This window comes from Haliotis rufescens, unplaced genomic scaffold (assembly GCF_023055435.1).
Source record: "Haliotis rufescens isolate VD_foot unplaced genomic scaffold, xgHalRufe1.0.p SCAF_15, whole genome shotgun sequence".
Lineage (NCBI taxonomy): Eukaryota > Metazoa > Mollusca > Gastropoda > Lepetellida > Haliotidae > Haliotis > Haliotis rufescens.
The window spans coordinates 2,593,236-2,607,715 of record NW_025963835.1 but is presented as its reverse complement, the minus strand read 5'-3'; the positions used below and the strand labels follow the sequence as shown (position 1 = coordinate 2,607,715).

Below are 14,480 nucleotides of genomic sequence, written 5' to 3'. Positions count from 1 at the left end.
GTGCATTTCCGGAGCCAGGCAGTGACAAGAACGGATAGTTTATTCCAGTGTAGTGGCATTAGTTTGGAAATAGTTGAGAGTTACTAAACAATTGTCTGTCTGTCTGTCTGAGATTACGCACCATGGATCCTGGACGTCTAGCACATCAAGTTCTCAATTGGACCTATCGGTGGGCGGCGCGACGTAAACGGAATCAAGTTTTTTTAATACACCTGAAGTTTGATGCACTTGGACTATCTCATTTTAACAACATTAATTACACGTATGACAAATGTTACGACACAAGGACGGTTCAGGAAAAGATATTTGAACAGTTCGCAGAAAATTGGATGAAGCTGATCAATCAAAAGAATAGCGTTCATGGAACAGGTGGAAATAAGCTGAGAACCTACGTCACTTTTAAAGTCGAATATAGAGTCGAATCCTATGTGTTGGGTGAGATTCAGCGGTCACACAGAAGCGCCCTTTCAAGATTCCGGTGCGGAGTAGCGCCGCTTCACATAGAAACTGGACGTTACAACAGTAACTTTGACTTGCATCGGCTGTATTGGATATATTTGTTTCAGGAACTGTATGACAGGCCTAAAATGCGTGACGAAAGTAATGCGATTAACTTTGCTTTTGACCTGTAAAAGCTAACCAGCAAACGAAAACACCAAGACTGTCGACTTAGAATTCTATGATGTAGTTTTGGTGGCAGTTCGACCGAAAACTACCATTTGCTATCTTCAAAAACTTGACTTCAACTGTTGATCTAACTTCTATTAAATCAAAAGCAGGAAAATTTATCCTCATAAATAAAACCTGAAAGACTTTGACATCTTGAGTTTATAGCCGATTTCATATTGAATTCACTACAAAGGACAACTTTATGACCGGGGGTGAGGTCATATGAGCCTTGATGGCAAAGGTATCAACATATGTGAGAACAAAGAAACGTGAACCCAATATTTCAAATGTTGGAAAAAAGGAGAAAAACAGTACAGTCACAGTCTAGTGACCGTACCGTTTCCCTCTCGCTTAATTGTCTGGCTTCCGTCACCATCCGGCAAAGTCCGGTGGTCGTCGTTGTCCAGTGTCTTTACATTCATTGTTAGAGAATTGGTGACCCGTAAATTTGGTGTCCTCCCATCTGTCAGACATCCCACTTGTTAGACACTTTTAGTAATGGTTGATTCATTACTAATCCCATACCTGTTACCTACGGTTTAAGTGGACTCGGCCCTTTCTTCACCAATCTGTCAGCCAGTAAGGAGTAAGGAAAGAACACCACAAACTGTTACTCATGTGTTTATTTACAACACTAACATTTTAAATGACATGAGTCATATCAACAAAATTAAATCAGTGTCAGCACTAAAACACGCCATATCAAGTATGTAATGTATTGATTTGATTTATTTATCTCATACATGTTTGCTACCTTGAGGAAGCGTATTAGGGCCACGGTCTAAGAAAATGTATCATCTACGTATAATAATGATAATAATAATAATAATAATCTCATGTCATGAGAAAATATATTTCTATATTTCTCGATTTTACTCTTTTCCCTTTCCTCTGGACATATTATTATTATTATTATTATTATTATTATTATTATTATTATTATTATGTCCAGAGGAAAGGGAAAAGTGTAAAATCGAGAAATATAGAAAAATATATTTTCTCATGACATGACAGAATAGTGTAAATATATGGTCATGCTGCGTTCAAGACACAATTCTTCTATAAATAATAAACGAATAGTGAACGGTTTAGTAGAACTGTTTGTACTCGTCATAACTAATGTCGGTTTGATAATGCTAGCCCACTGAAGTACCATGCCGACAGCAAGTACCATCTTTCAATTTCTTTTAGTAAGAAGTGTTCCCGTTCTGCTCTCCAGACTGACGCTCTTTCCACGAGACCACGGTCCGATCCGGCCCTGTATTATACGAAATTTCAAGGGCAGATTTAGCATTGCTAAAAGTGTTTTACACCATTATAAGATTTGATGTTATCGCATATTATTATGACAATAGTGATAATTTTTGTCTTTGTCTTCCTCCTCGTAAATGAAAATTATTTTATTACATATATTACCCTTCCAAGTGTGTGTCTATGGTAAGTTAATAATAGCAGTGAAAGGTACATGCTCCTTGAATCAATACTCTCAGTTATTGGTGAGGTGAGGTGAAATGGGGTTTAACGTCGCGTCCAAGATTGCACTAATATAGCGACGTGCATGCACGTGTATGTGTGTGTGTGGCTGCTTGTACTAGTCCGGACTGATGCCGATTTATAGTGCTAGCACACTGAGATATCATGCCGCAGTATAACTTGGATACCCCACTCAGACACAGTAAACTGACTCCGAGCCGACCAGTCCTTGTTTTAGCCATTTTATGCCGAGCGCCAGACAGGGTGACAACAAGTACCACCGTTTAACGTCTTTTGGTATGACGCGGCCGGGGATCGAACCCCGGACCTTCCGCTCTCCGGGCGGACGCCCTACCACTAGACCACGGAGGCGGTCTCTCAGTTATTGCGTTCCACATGTACATGTACACGCATGAACATAATCACAGAAACCACTTGAACATAATACCTTTCAGATTCAAATTAACTGTTTAAGTATCACTTTCAAATATATTATATTATATTATATTATATTATATATCAACTGCATCGTATTTTGCTCTGCTATCTGCTGCAATAATGAAATGTTAAGGGTCGTGTCCAAACGATATTACCACATTAATACACTGTAAAAATATGTTGAGGTATAAAACTGGTGCTTAAGCTTTAAGGAACAGAGAATTTGATTATTTTAACAAAACACTTTATGTCATGTATGACTTATGCCGCGATCTCAACATCCTAAAGTCTCCACATGTTTTGAACATAAACATGTTTATGAAAACTGTGTAATATAGTTAATGGTGTCATTCCTTAGTTAAACGGTCTCTTTCGAGCGTCAATCTTCTGCTGTTACAATCGTTATATCAAACTTATGTCTGGGGTCTTGGTGAAATTTAATCACAATGCAATTAAATCAAGCGTATCAGAAGAGAAATGTCGATCGTTTAGTGACACCATTAACGACTGTAAGTGATCAATCACATATACTTACTAGATAATATCGTCCGACACAAACACATTTCGATATTAAATGTACTTGATTAACTGATTCTTGTATCATTTTGCTTTGCTAATTAAATCTTAAACGTTTTCGCTCTAAACAATTCCGAAACAAGCTTAAGATACAAACATATTTAGGCATTAAAACCCGTTTAACTTATCGGGCAAGGATTAAACACTATTTACAACGTTGTTACCAATTAGACGTCTTCTAGGGAAAGGAAGTGCCCACTACTAATATAAAGACAGAGATCATTAGATTACTTTATGCTATTTGAGTATCCCAATATCTTCAAAAGTCATTTCACAGACATTGAAAAATAATCATCGTTATTCCAATACAAAATATACATGCAATGAAGATTACGAGAAAAACGTTTTCTGTTGTGAGCGAAGACTCAACAAGAATGCCAAATTATATGGAACTTTAACTTGAATGATAAAGGAAAACATTTCGCATAAAACACTTCCATGTATAATAAATTATTATAAATACATTCGCCTACATCTGTGAAAGAGTATTCTTAGTTGTACAAATCTGAGTTTAAAGGTGAATAAGGTAAGACTGTTGCATGCCAGTAAGTGTGACCTAGAGGATTAAATTGAAACAACACTTGTGATATTGTGATTGGTGAGCTAAAATCAGAAAATGTTCACCTTAAAGAATCACTCATTGACCAGAGATGTCGTTCTATGCGGGACAACCTCATTTTTACTAATATTCATGAGGCTCGACAGGGGGAGAGGAAAACCGCCAAATCGGATCTCTACTCAGGAAACAAACTGTCCCAGAAGACTGCGAACGGGTTATCAGAGACTTTATCAGAGCATGAAATGGACAGCAATGATATATCCTTTAAGAGAGTCCACAGAATCGGCCCCACCCACAGAAACCCCGGTCCCCCGGCGAGCAAGTTAAACCCCGGCCTATCATAGCCGCATTCGTACATACTAAAGAACGGGATGCTGTCAAACGATGCGGGAAAGAACTCAAGAACAAACCATATGGAGTAGTCCAGCAGGTCCCACTAGAAATTAGCGATTATCGGCGCGATGTGCTAATGCCTTTATTTCAATCAGCAAGGAAAGAAGGCAAGCGTGCCTCAATCGTTGTCGACAAACTTTATATTGACAATAAGCTCGAGAAAGTTACACCGCCATCCCCGTATAGAGCCTCACTAACAACGTCAGAAGCGACATCGAGACAGGCTGTCATCTCGAGACGAAATGGTGGTTAGGAGCATGGTCACGCTGTCAACTACAACAAACAACCAAACTTTACTCAAGACACGAGCATTTCTAACGAGGTACGTCATACTAGTACTGTGTCTAATCTCCATCTCCTTGGAATAAAACATTCAGTGTCGTCACAACTAGAAACTGCCAGTGTCTCTTTAATGAAGATCTCTGCTCGTGTGACGCGGAATGTCGGTGAAATGCATACGTCTTCTCAAATAGAAAACAGTACAGTTTTCACTACTAGCATTGACGACAACAACGACATACAACAATATCAACAACATTTCTCTCATGAAAATCTTTTTATGAACAGTACTAACAATAAGTGTTTAAAACAATACACTAGTAAGGATACCAACCATCCAAACGACGATGTTATTAATAACACTAATATTGATGTTAACGATGGTGTTTGTGATGCTATTAACAATGACCACAAAAAAGATGCTGTTAATGATATTGTTACTGTTGTTAATGATAATAATGATATCGATGACAATGATGATGATAGCGATGATGAAGATGACGGTGAAAATGACGTTGATAACGATGCTGATGACAATGATGATGATAGCGATGATGATGATAGCGATGTTGAAGACGATGTAGATGATAATGATGATGACAGCGACGATGATGATGACGATACTGATGACAATGAAGATCGCAATGATGATGATGATGATGATAATGCTGTTGATGATATGGTAAATCCTTTTGACAATTATTCAGTGCCACAAGGTTTAAATACATTTAATCTCTTAAGTTTAAATGTTTGCGGGTTGCGAAAGCGACTATTCTACCCAGAATGTGTTGAACTGCTCCAGGGACAAGATATTTTTTGGTTTACATGAAACTAAAACAGGGTTTTTAGACGATTTAGAGATTCAAGGTTACTCTTTATTTACTCAACATAGAGAAAATACTAGGAGAAGATCAGGCGGAATCGCCATTGCTGTCAAAAATAGCTATTCTGAGTACGTATCCGTACTTGACAAAAGAAATGAGTATATCCTGCGGGTTAAAATATCAAAAATATTGTTTAGTACAGACAAGGATATCTTTCTTGGGGTTGTATATATTCCCCCGGAAGGTTCAAAGAACTATAGTTCCGACGCTTTTCTGAATGTGAAAAGGATATTCTGGAACTGCTTAGTGAAAGCAAAAATATTATTTTATTTGGAGACTTTAACGCAAAAACAGGTTCTTTAAATGATTTTATTAGTTTCGATGAAAATCTTCTCAAAGAGCTTGATATGGATCTGGTTGAATTGTCTTGTGAATTTACACCGGACAATGTTTTTGATGGGAATTTTCCTAAATTAAAAAAATGTCAGGATTTAGGTAAAATTAATAATCATGGATACAAGTTTCTTGATATGTGTAAAAACCTGAATTTGTTTATTTGCAATGGAAGAATAGGTGAAGACGGTTCGGAAGGCAGGGTAACATGTTGGGACAAAAGTACAGTTGATTATGTTTTGTTTTATGTCCGTGGTCTAGTGGTAGAGCGTCCGCCCGGAGAGCGGAAGGACCGGGGTTCGATCCCCGGCCGCGTCATACCAAAAGACATTAAAATATGGTACTTGTTGTTACCCTGTCTGGCGCTCGGCATTAAGGGGCTAAAACAAGGACTGGTCGGCTCGGAGTCAGTATACTGTGTCTGAGTGGGGTATTCATGTTAAACTGCGGCATGGTATCTCAGTGTGCTAGCACTATAAATCGGCATCAGTCCGGACTAGTACAAGCAGCCACACACACACACACGTGCATGCACGTCGCTATATAAGTGCAATAATCTTGGACGCGACGTTAAACCCCATTTCACCTCACCTTATCTTTACTTACAAACTTGAAAGTTTTAGACTTTAACCCTTTGTACTCAGATGTTCATTGTCCCATACAATGTAACCTTAAATCTTCCACAATGAATCACGAAACCCCAGCTGACGATAATCAACATTCGGATCAACTTACAAATGCCCCAAAACGTTATAATACTGACAAAAAAGACGATTTCATCCATAATATTCGCTTGACGGTAATTGATAAAATAACAAAAAGGGCTGAGTCAGCGCTAAAAGGTCACGGTGACCCGGATACGTGGATTTCAGGTTTGTGCATGTTGTCAGATGGTTTAAAAAGCTGTAATTCTGTACAAACTCCAGAAAAGTCATAGATTGAAACTTTAGGTTTGGTTTAGTATTCAACTGAATTTATTCTGAATATCTACAATCCCTTAAAAAGCTTGCATATCATTGTATCGTTCACGGCGGCAATTCCAGCAGATGGTGAAAGACTATGAATTTCCTTTGTGAAAACAGACCAGATCTAAAACAAACTATTTGTCCTCCGAAAATGAAAATTCATAACCTCGAATTTACTCAGGAATTGACTTTTTAATATTCTTAGGGTAGCGTATGTCGGGGCGAGGATTATTTATATGTTTATGGAAACGTAGTTATGTGAATCATTTCCTTAAAACAAACCTATCTGTTCATAATATAACAGTATAGTCACATAACCAGCATGCATATAAACGTATGAGGGAGTTAACCCACATGTTTAAGCATGTTTCTAGTTTCAGTTAATCCTTACTTACTTACTTACTTTGGAGATTTAACGTGCGCTTTCAGACTGATGCGTATTTCGCACACGGTTCAGTTAATCGTTAACAGTATCAGTTATAAAATAAAGAATCTCATTCCGCTTGGATGGCCAGTCCCTGGTGTATTGTTTGTTTGACATGCCCTTTGTGCTTGAGAAATCAGGACTACCCTTAATCTTCTTCAAGGTGTACATCTACATGTAAGAATCTACGTTTTGACATATTAACATTCACACATTGAGCATGGGAGTTCATACAAGTGCTTCAGATAAAAGAACGTTTATGATATATAATTATACAATTATATGTACTTAACATCTGTTGATGTGTACTCATGTCCTCCATTACTTAGTATCATGAGCAGCATGTAGTTATCATATTATAATTATCCTGACATACAATATGCACTTATGGTAAGGTGATATGAAGTCAAACCAATGGGGCGACTACAACAGACGTCATGTTTGGCTTATTCATATATTTTTTTAAACAAATGATATTTCATCTTTCCCTGGTCATAAAATTACATAAACTCTGTATTTTTTACCGATAAAAATCCTCAAAAAATATTCGAATAATTAAAACGGTGGCATAGATCCACATCTGACACCAAAACAAGTATTGTTGATAAATAGTGTTCTTTCATAACATACATGTAAGAACAAAGAACTAAAGTTTTAAAAACACTGGTCATGGTTCGTTGCGCCAGAGACTGTAACTTATCCCAGTGAGCGGATGGGTCTTGTCATATCACGGTCTCTTTCTAAGGAATGGTAAATAAGGCAATGTTATTAGAGACAACACAACCATTTTAGTGGGCACTAAATGGATAAAAGAAGTAAAACATTTCCTTTGTTCTTAGATAGTTTATTAATTAGTCGTAAGTGTGAATTGTACTGTGGGCATTATGACCTTTCTACGAATATAGTGCCTGTCTGTTTGCTATGAATACACATTAATATAAAAGGAATGAAATGAAACTTTAGCTCACTAACTACTACTACTCTACAATGTAATTGTAGTCGTGTATGTGAATTTTTGCCACCAATATGTGCTCACTAACTTGATAGGGCTGTAGTTAAAATAACATGTTATATAAGGTATCAGTCTCACTTATAATCACCAAATCATATGCAGCAAGTGCACATGTATATTAGATATCAACCAAATAGCATTAGATGCTACGGTTAATTGATATTAACTAGTTAGTAGGGCAACAATGATGCTATGCCTAAATCTGGTACCTATTCTGCCCCCAGGCCCTATGGAAATAATCATTGCTTGGTTATAATTAATTGTTAATAATAAATGATCAATCCACGTTTTGTGTCTTATGTAAGATATATGTATGAAATCTTTTTTGATAAGAGGGAATAGAAGTTGATCGAGGTTGTAAATATAATGATTTTCACGCCTTCTTTTGTATTCATGTGGGGCGGTCTAGTAGCCTAGTGGTTAATGTGTACCCATTTCTGGTGTCCCTCGCCGTGATATTGCTGGAATATTGCTAAAAGCGGCGTAAAACCATACTCACTCACTCGCTATTCATGTACAACGCGTCTGTAAAAATAACATGTATGTCCGTTTATATACAGGATTTCTCTTTTACGATTCGTTGTCAGAAGTGACAAGATCAAAGTGGGAGTTTGCGGTAAGTACATTTTTTTGGTTCCCTAAAGTACAAATAGATATCTTCAAAAAGCACTAATGTACTATGGGGAACAGCGTAAAATAAATTCTCAAAAGTGAGCGGGCTGTTTTTCTTTCAAACTCACTCTCTTTCATGTTTTATTTCCTGAATGATGAGAATACTTCTCCTGCCTTTTAATTTCATAGAAGTCAGATCAACAGTTACACATGTTGTATGCAGTCTAGCATTGTCGTGTTGATGGATACCTTGATGGAAACAACATGCGGCTGAAGAGTTTCATCACAATAGCGTTGGTTCGTTCAGTTGCCTGGCCCTAGGTATATTCTACCAGTGTGAGAGAAATTTACCTACATTATTTTGCCGATGTCGGTGCACCCTAGCTTACCCATATTCTCAGTGCGGCATAAATCGCTCACCCAAATGTCGCTGAACAATGTTCCATCGCTGTTTTGGGCATATACTGCTTGCGGCTCAGTTGACGTCAAAATAACACTTTTGTCTGACAGGACGTCGAGCTCTAAGACCTGCGCTACGAAGGCGTTTAGACGCAGTCTGGTCAGATGTCTTTCGCAATTTTGAGAATTGCAAATAACGTAGCCGTATGAAGCGGACCTTGGAAGCCATTGTAATCCGCTAAACGGATTCATACAGTTTGCACATCGGTTTTTCGATTCATACCTCAATGAACCGAAAAAAAATACACAGTCAATCCTTAATTGCAAACCTATGAGTGAACCTTGTTCAAAATAATTGTACTTGTATACTGTTTTAGTTTTTAACTTCTACAACAACATGTGTTGATGTGTTACATAACTTCGTTACAGTGATACAAGTTACAATAAGCAAGATGTTGCACGACCCGTGAAGATTTCGGGGTAGAATAGGTCTTCAGCAACCCATGCTTGCCGTAAAAGGCGACTATGCTTGTCGTAAAAGGCGACTTACGGGATCGGGTGGTCAGGCTCGCTGACTTGGTTGATCCATGTCATCGATACCAATTGCGTGGATCGATGCTCATGATATTAATCACGGGACTGTCTGGTCCGGACTCGATTATTTTAGACCGCCGTCATATAGCAGGAATATTGCTGAGTGCGGCGTTAAACAACAAACCAACCAACCAACCAAGATGTTGCACAGTTGTGCATTATGCACTACAGTGGAATTCTTGTGTACCCGATGCCTGCATTCAGTCAGTAAGAAAAGATACGTAAAAACATCGGTGTGCGCGAGCTGAAAAGCTACATTAGGTTATTACGCATATTGGATTATATAATTTGTGTACGCAAGCAACTCAAAAGGTTTATGGTGATTTACAAATGCAGTTTGCGTATTTTACGCAAATACGCAGCTTATCTGGAAATCGTGAGAAGTATGAATACATTAACATCTTGTACAGATACCCCATTTCCCCATCCCCTCCCATACCCAATGGATTATAGTAGAATATATCACACGAGCACCTCGCATATACAAATATACATGAGCACCTCGCGAAAACAAATATACATGCACGTGCACATGCTCGCACACGCGTTTTAGTAAAGCACTATGATAGCTTTGACACATCCCATAAAATCACGTTCTTATCAAATATCATTAAGACAGATTGATCAGTTTGCATACATATCTAACAATGTTTGGGGAAGTGAATAGGATTAGGTGTGTGCCATTTCACCAATGAAGAGAAAAATCTGCAAAATAACGGGACGGTTAAATGTGAGCCATAATTCTTCGGAACAATCGACGCGAATAGCTAGACGATTGTTGATGCGGCGTTAAACAACAATCACTCAATCACTCAACAGAAATAGATATGTTTAATTTCGTAACATCCTAAACAAATATAAACCATGTCATAATTACTTATAAGCACCGCGCAAGGAAAAGTACCAGACGCCTCAATCGCTTGCCCGCCAATATCATTGCAAGGAGAGAAAGGACTCCCGCTAACAGTGAGGAGTACTAATTAAACATTCCAATAATTTTACACGCCACTATATCAGTTTTATTTGTAACTAGCCAATAATTTTGATCGGCTTTTTGCACATACAAAACAATTATAGAACAATACATGGCAATATCCCCCTTTACCATTTACATTTACAAAGCAACACAGTGCTCAACTTAAAACTCTTCATTTTGCACATATACAATAAGTATACACGAATGCATAACAATTATCTCCCTTTACTGATATATACAAAGAAAAACAATTTTGGATACATCATTTATACAAAATTGTAAATTTTTGTATATGTCATATATACAAACTTGTATATTTTAGTATATTTCATCATTCAAAACTTGTATATGCTTTGGATATATCATCTTTCCAAAGCATATACAAGCTTGTATATATGGATTTTGTGATATCTGCTGAAGCATGTTCCTGCCGTGTCTGTGGAACACCTGGTTGACGTCGAAGGCGCCAATCCATCTCATCCCACATGTGATCGATTGGTGAGAGATCAGGGGAGCGAGCCGGCCAGGGGATGACATTTACGTTGTTTTGTTGAAGAGAATCCTGAACAAGTCGAGCGTTGTCATGTTGAAAGGTAATGCCTGGGCCATGACGACGCAAAAACGGGCCGATGATCTCGTCGCGGTAGCGCTGTCCATTGATATTTCCCTCTACCACTATCAAACGGGTCCTCTGTTTCGCCGTAATCCCACCCCATACCATAACGCTGCCGCCCCCAAACCGATCTTCTTCCATGACAGAATGATTGACGTGACGTTCACTCCGACGTCGGTACACTCGAAACCGTCCATCGCTGTGGCTGAGGTGAAAACGAGACTCGTCAGTCAATAGAACTTGTCCCCACTTGTCTCTGACTGCATTCGTCTGTTGCCAACGTTGCCGTGAACACCAAATGGTGTCCCTGTGGACGTCCCTGTGTCTTGCAACATCACGTTGACTCGATCCTACTTGAAGCTTTCCAATGGCTCGCAGATGCTCATTTTCGGACAGGCGTGGCATTTCGTAATGTTGAATAATTGCGTAATTTTGTTGTTTTTCTGAGAGGTTGTTGTCAGCACGTTGCTAAACAATGCATATGGAATCCCGTTAACGCACATGTTTTTATACCCATTCTTGGGTAGGAAAATGCATGGGGCTTGCATAAAAGTCAACATTTGCATGCAATGCATGTTTTTCTGTAGCATTTGCGTTTTTGTGACTTGATTCCATACATGTACTACAATATTGGAAACCAAACTTTACACTAAAATATTGGTGTCACAGGAACTTTTGTTGTTGAGTATATTTAGACATTTTATAAATTGCCAGAGTGAATCACATTTTACACAATGACTGTAACGTATACACGCTTACAAAGGAAAATACTTGTGAAAACAACGTCTATCGCGCATCGAAGAAATTCCCATCCAAGACGTAGACGAACAAGAATGATTCTGTTCAATGCTACAGCAAATGAATGAAAACAAAATGCAAATATCATAATTACAACCCACCAAAGTTATATGCATAATTTTAGGCAGCTACCTTGTTCGAGGAATGAATCCGTGAATATCCACATAAAGGAACAATATCCCACACGTCTGCAGGTGTACAAAGAAACTTATTCAATGTCACGTGTCTCTGTAACAATCAAATATTTAAAAATATGTATATAGTTTCGGGATATTATAACCCGTGTTTGTTTTAGTTGTTTCACATAGGTGTCAAGTCTCACAGATCAGCTGAGAAAGCCCACGTGACAACTACTTTCATAATGTCCACGGTTCTTTAAAAACATCATTGAATTAGAGGGGCGGTCGGGTAGCTGCGTGGTTAAAGCGTTCGCTCGTCACGCCGAAGACCCGGGTTCGGTTCCCGACATGGGTACAATGTCTGAAGCCCCTTTCTGGTGTCCCCCGCCATTATATTGCTGGAATATTGCTAAAAGCCGCGTAAAACCATACTCACTCACTCACTCACTCACTCACTCACTCATTGAGTTAGATAACAAGGAGTAATCAATTGACGTATTATCGGTTAACCCTTTGAACAAAGTAAGTTGTTTTTGCATCGGCACCTCACGCCACGATGAGTGTATTACCTTAGCTTTAGTAAACCTACACATGTAAACACTTACTTTTGACATATCCACTTTGCACGATAACAGTGATTAATCAATCAACGTATTTTCTGTTGATCCTTTGATGGCTAGGAAAGATCCGTTGATTTACAAAAAAGTAAATCAACTGATCATTCATCTCTTGCTGGGCTGCCACGTGCATATTACATAACACACATTTCACCTCACTTTAAACCTGGATTTAGATAGAATAATTGCCCCAGACACAATAAATGCCAAATGGGAACCTTTATCAAGTAATCAGAGTGGTGCTACCACTAATGATACCTGTAAGAAATTTATTAACTGAGCATCAAGTGAATGATGACAAATACACAAGTGTAGGGTTATACCAGAAAACATGGATGACAAAAAGGGAGTAGTAATAGTATTATCCACGTAATCCGAAATCCGAAAATGCTTTCACTGCAGGGAAATTTTTTTTAATTATTGAACTATAACCATCAGTGGTATTTCCAAATGACGACATCCGATGAGCTTCCGCCGTTCTTTTTGTTTGTGTAGGCTGAAGAAATTAATTAACAGGCGCCCTTTGTCGAAATCTTCAGAGATAACGGGTAACCAATCAGTGTTCAAAATGGCGTAAAACAAATATTGCCTCCAAGTTTATTTAGCTGTCCTTGCAGACGGTAGCCCAGTCTCTTGTCACGCTCAGTTGAGTTAGCGGCCAGTGTCAGACAGCCGAGTAGAAGCCAGAGATCAGTGCTCCTTTAAAATTCACCTGATGACCTAAATGTTAATGTTGTGAGTCTGCTTCACCTTTCAGATTTGTTGCGTTGAAGTGCTGATAGGATATGCTATCTAAAAACAATCTCAGGCCTCTAAGAATATTAATTGAACAGCCCCTCATTATATAGGACAATTTCTTTTCATTTGATATACGATTTCGTTCAAAATACCGAAAGAGCATACTTATCAGTTAAGTTTTGTGATGCGTTCCAGCAGAGAATAAATAATAAAATGCTCATTTTTCTCTCTTAAACAGCTGAAAGCTATTTCATGAATTACATTTCTCGGAGTAATATATCATATTCAGACAATTGTTGGTTTTAAATCGTTATAACCTCAAATGACGTCGGAGAATATCAACCCGTAATCATCTCTGGATTTATATGAAACTACATGAAACTAATTGTACACTTCAGGTAAAAGAAAATGAGGATTTCGTCTCTGCACATATCGGTGTTCTTGGCAGTGGGCGTGGTGATCAACCTGAGCCAGGCGGGACGTGTTCTGTTTCTCCCCTTTCCCCAATACAGTCACATCCAGTCTCTCTGCTGGGTCACAGAAGAACTACGCAAGTATGGCCACGAGTTATGGGTTGCCTATCCGGGTGTCCTTGAGTCGCAGGGGATCCTTGGAAACAACAGTCTGAACCTAATTAAAATGGAAGCACTGGGAGATTATGATGCCGACAAGAAGATTAATAGATATCTTATGGATGCATATCTTTACCCAGACAAACCTGCAATACCAAACCCTAATTCGCCAACAGATTACATTCATCTGCTTATAGACAAGCTCACAAAATACATGGACAGAAGAGCACCTCCTATGTCATTTTTCACAGCCCTGGGAGAACTCAATCAGATGGTTTTGACCGACGTTACCTTTTTTGAGAATGTAAAAGCCAAAAATTTCGATCTGGCAATCGTGGATGGGGTTGTTGGTTTGGCCTATACAATCATCCCCTATAGACTCAATATTCCTTTCTGTTACATCAGCATCATTCAGGATTCATGGCGGTCAGGGTCCC

The 14,480-nt window shown here is 38.5% G+C and overlaps 1 long non-coding RNA gene across 1 annotated transcript in view; it reads left to right on the top strand.

The window, feature by feature from the left end:
- The window catches only part of LOC124135029, a 36,745-nt gene that overhangs the window by 14,523 nt on the left and 7,742 nt on the right, over nucleotides 1-14,480 (top strand). The window contains exon 2 of the long non-coding RNA XR_006861191.2: nucleotides 8,566-8,621. This is a non-coding gene — a long non-coding RNA (uncharacterized LOC124135029). The remainder of the gene's footprint in view (nucleotides 1-8,565; nucleotides 8,622-14,480) is intronic.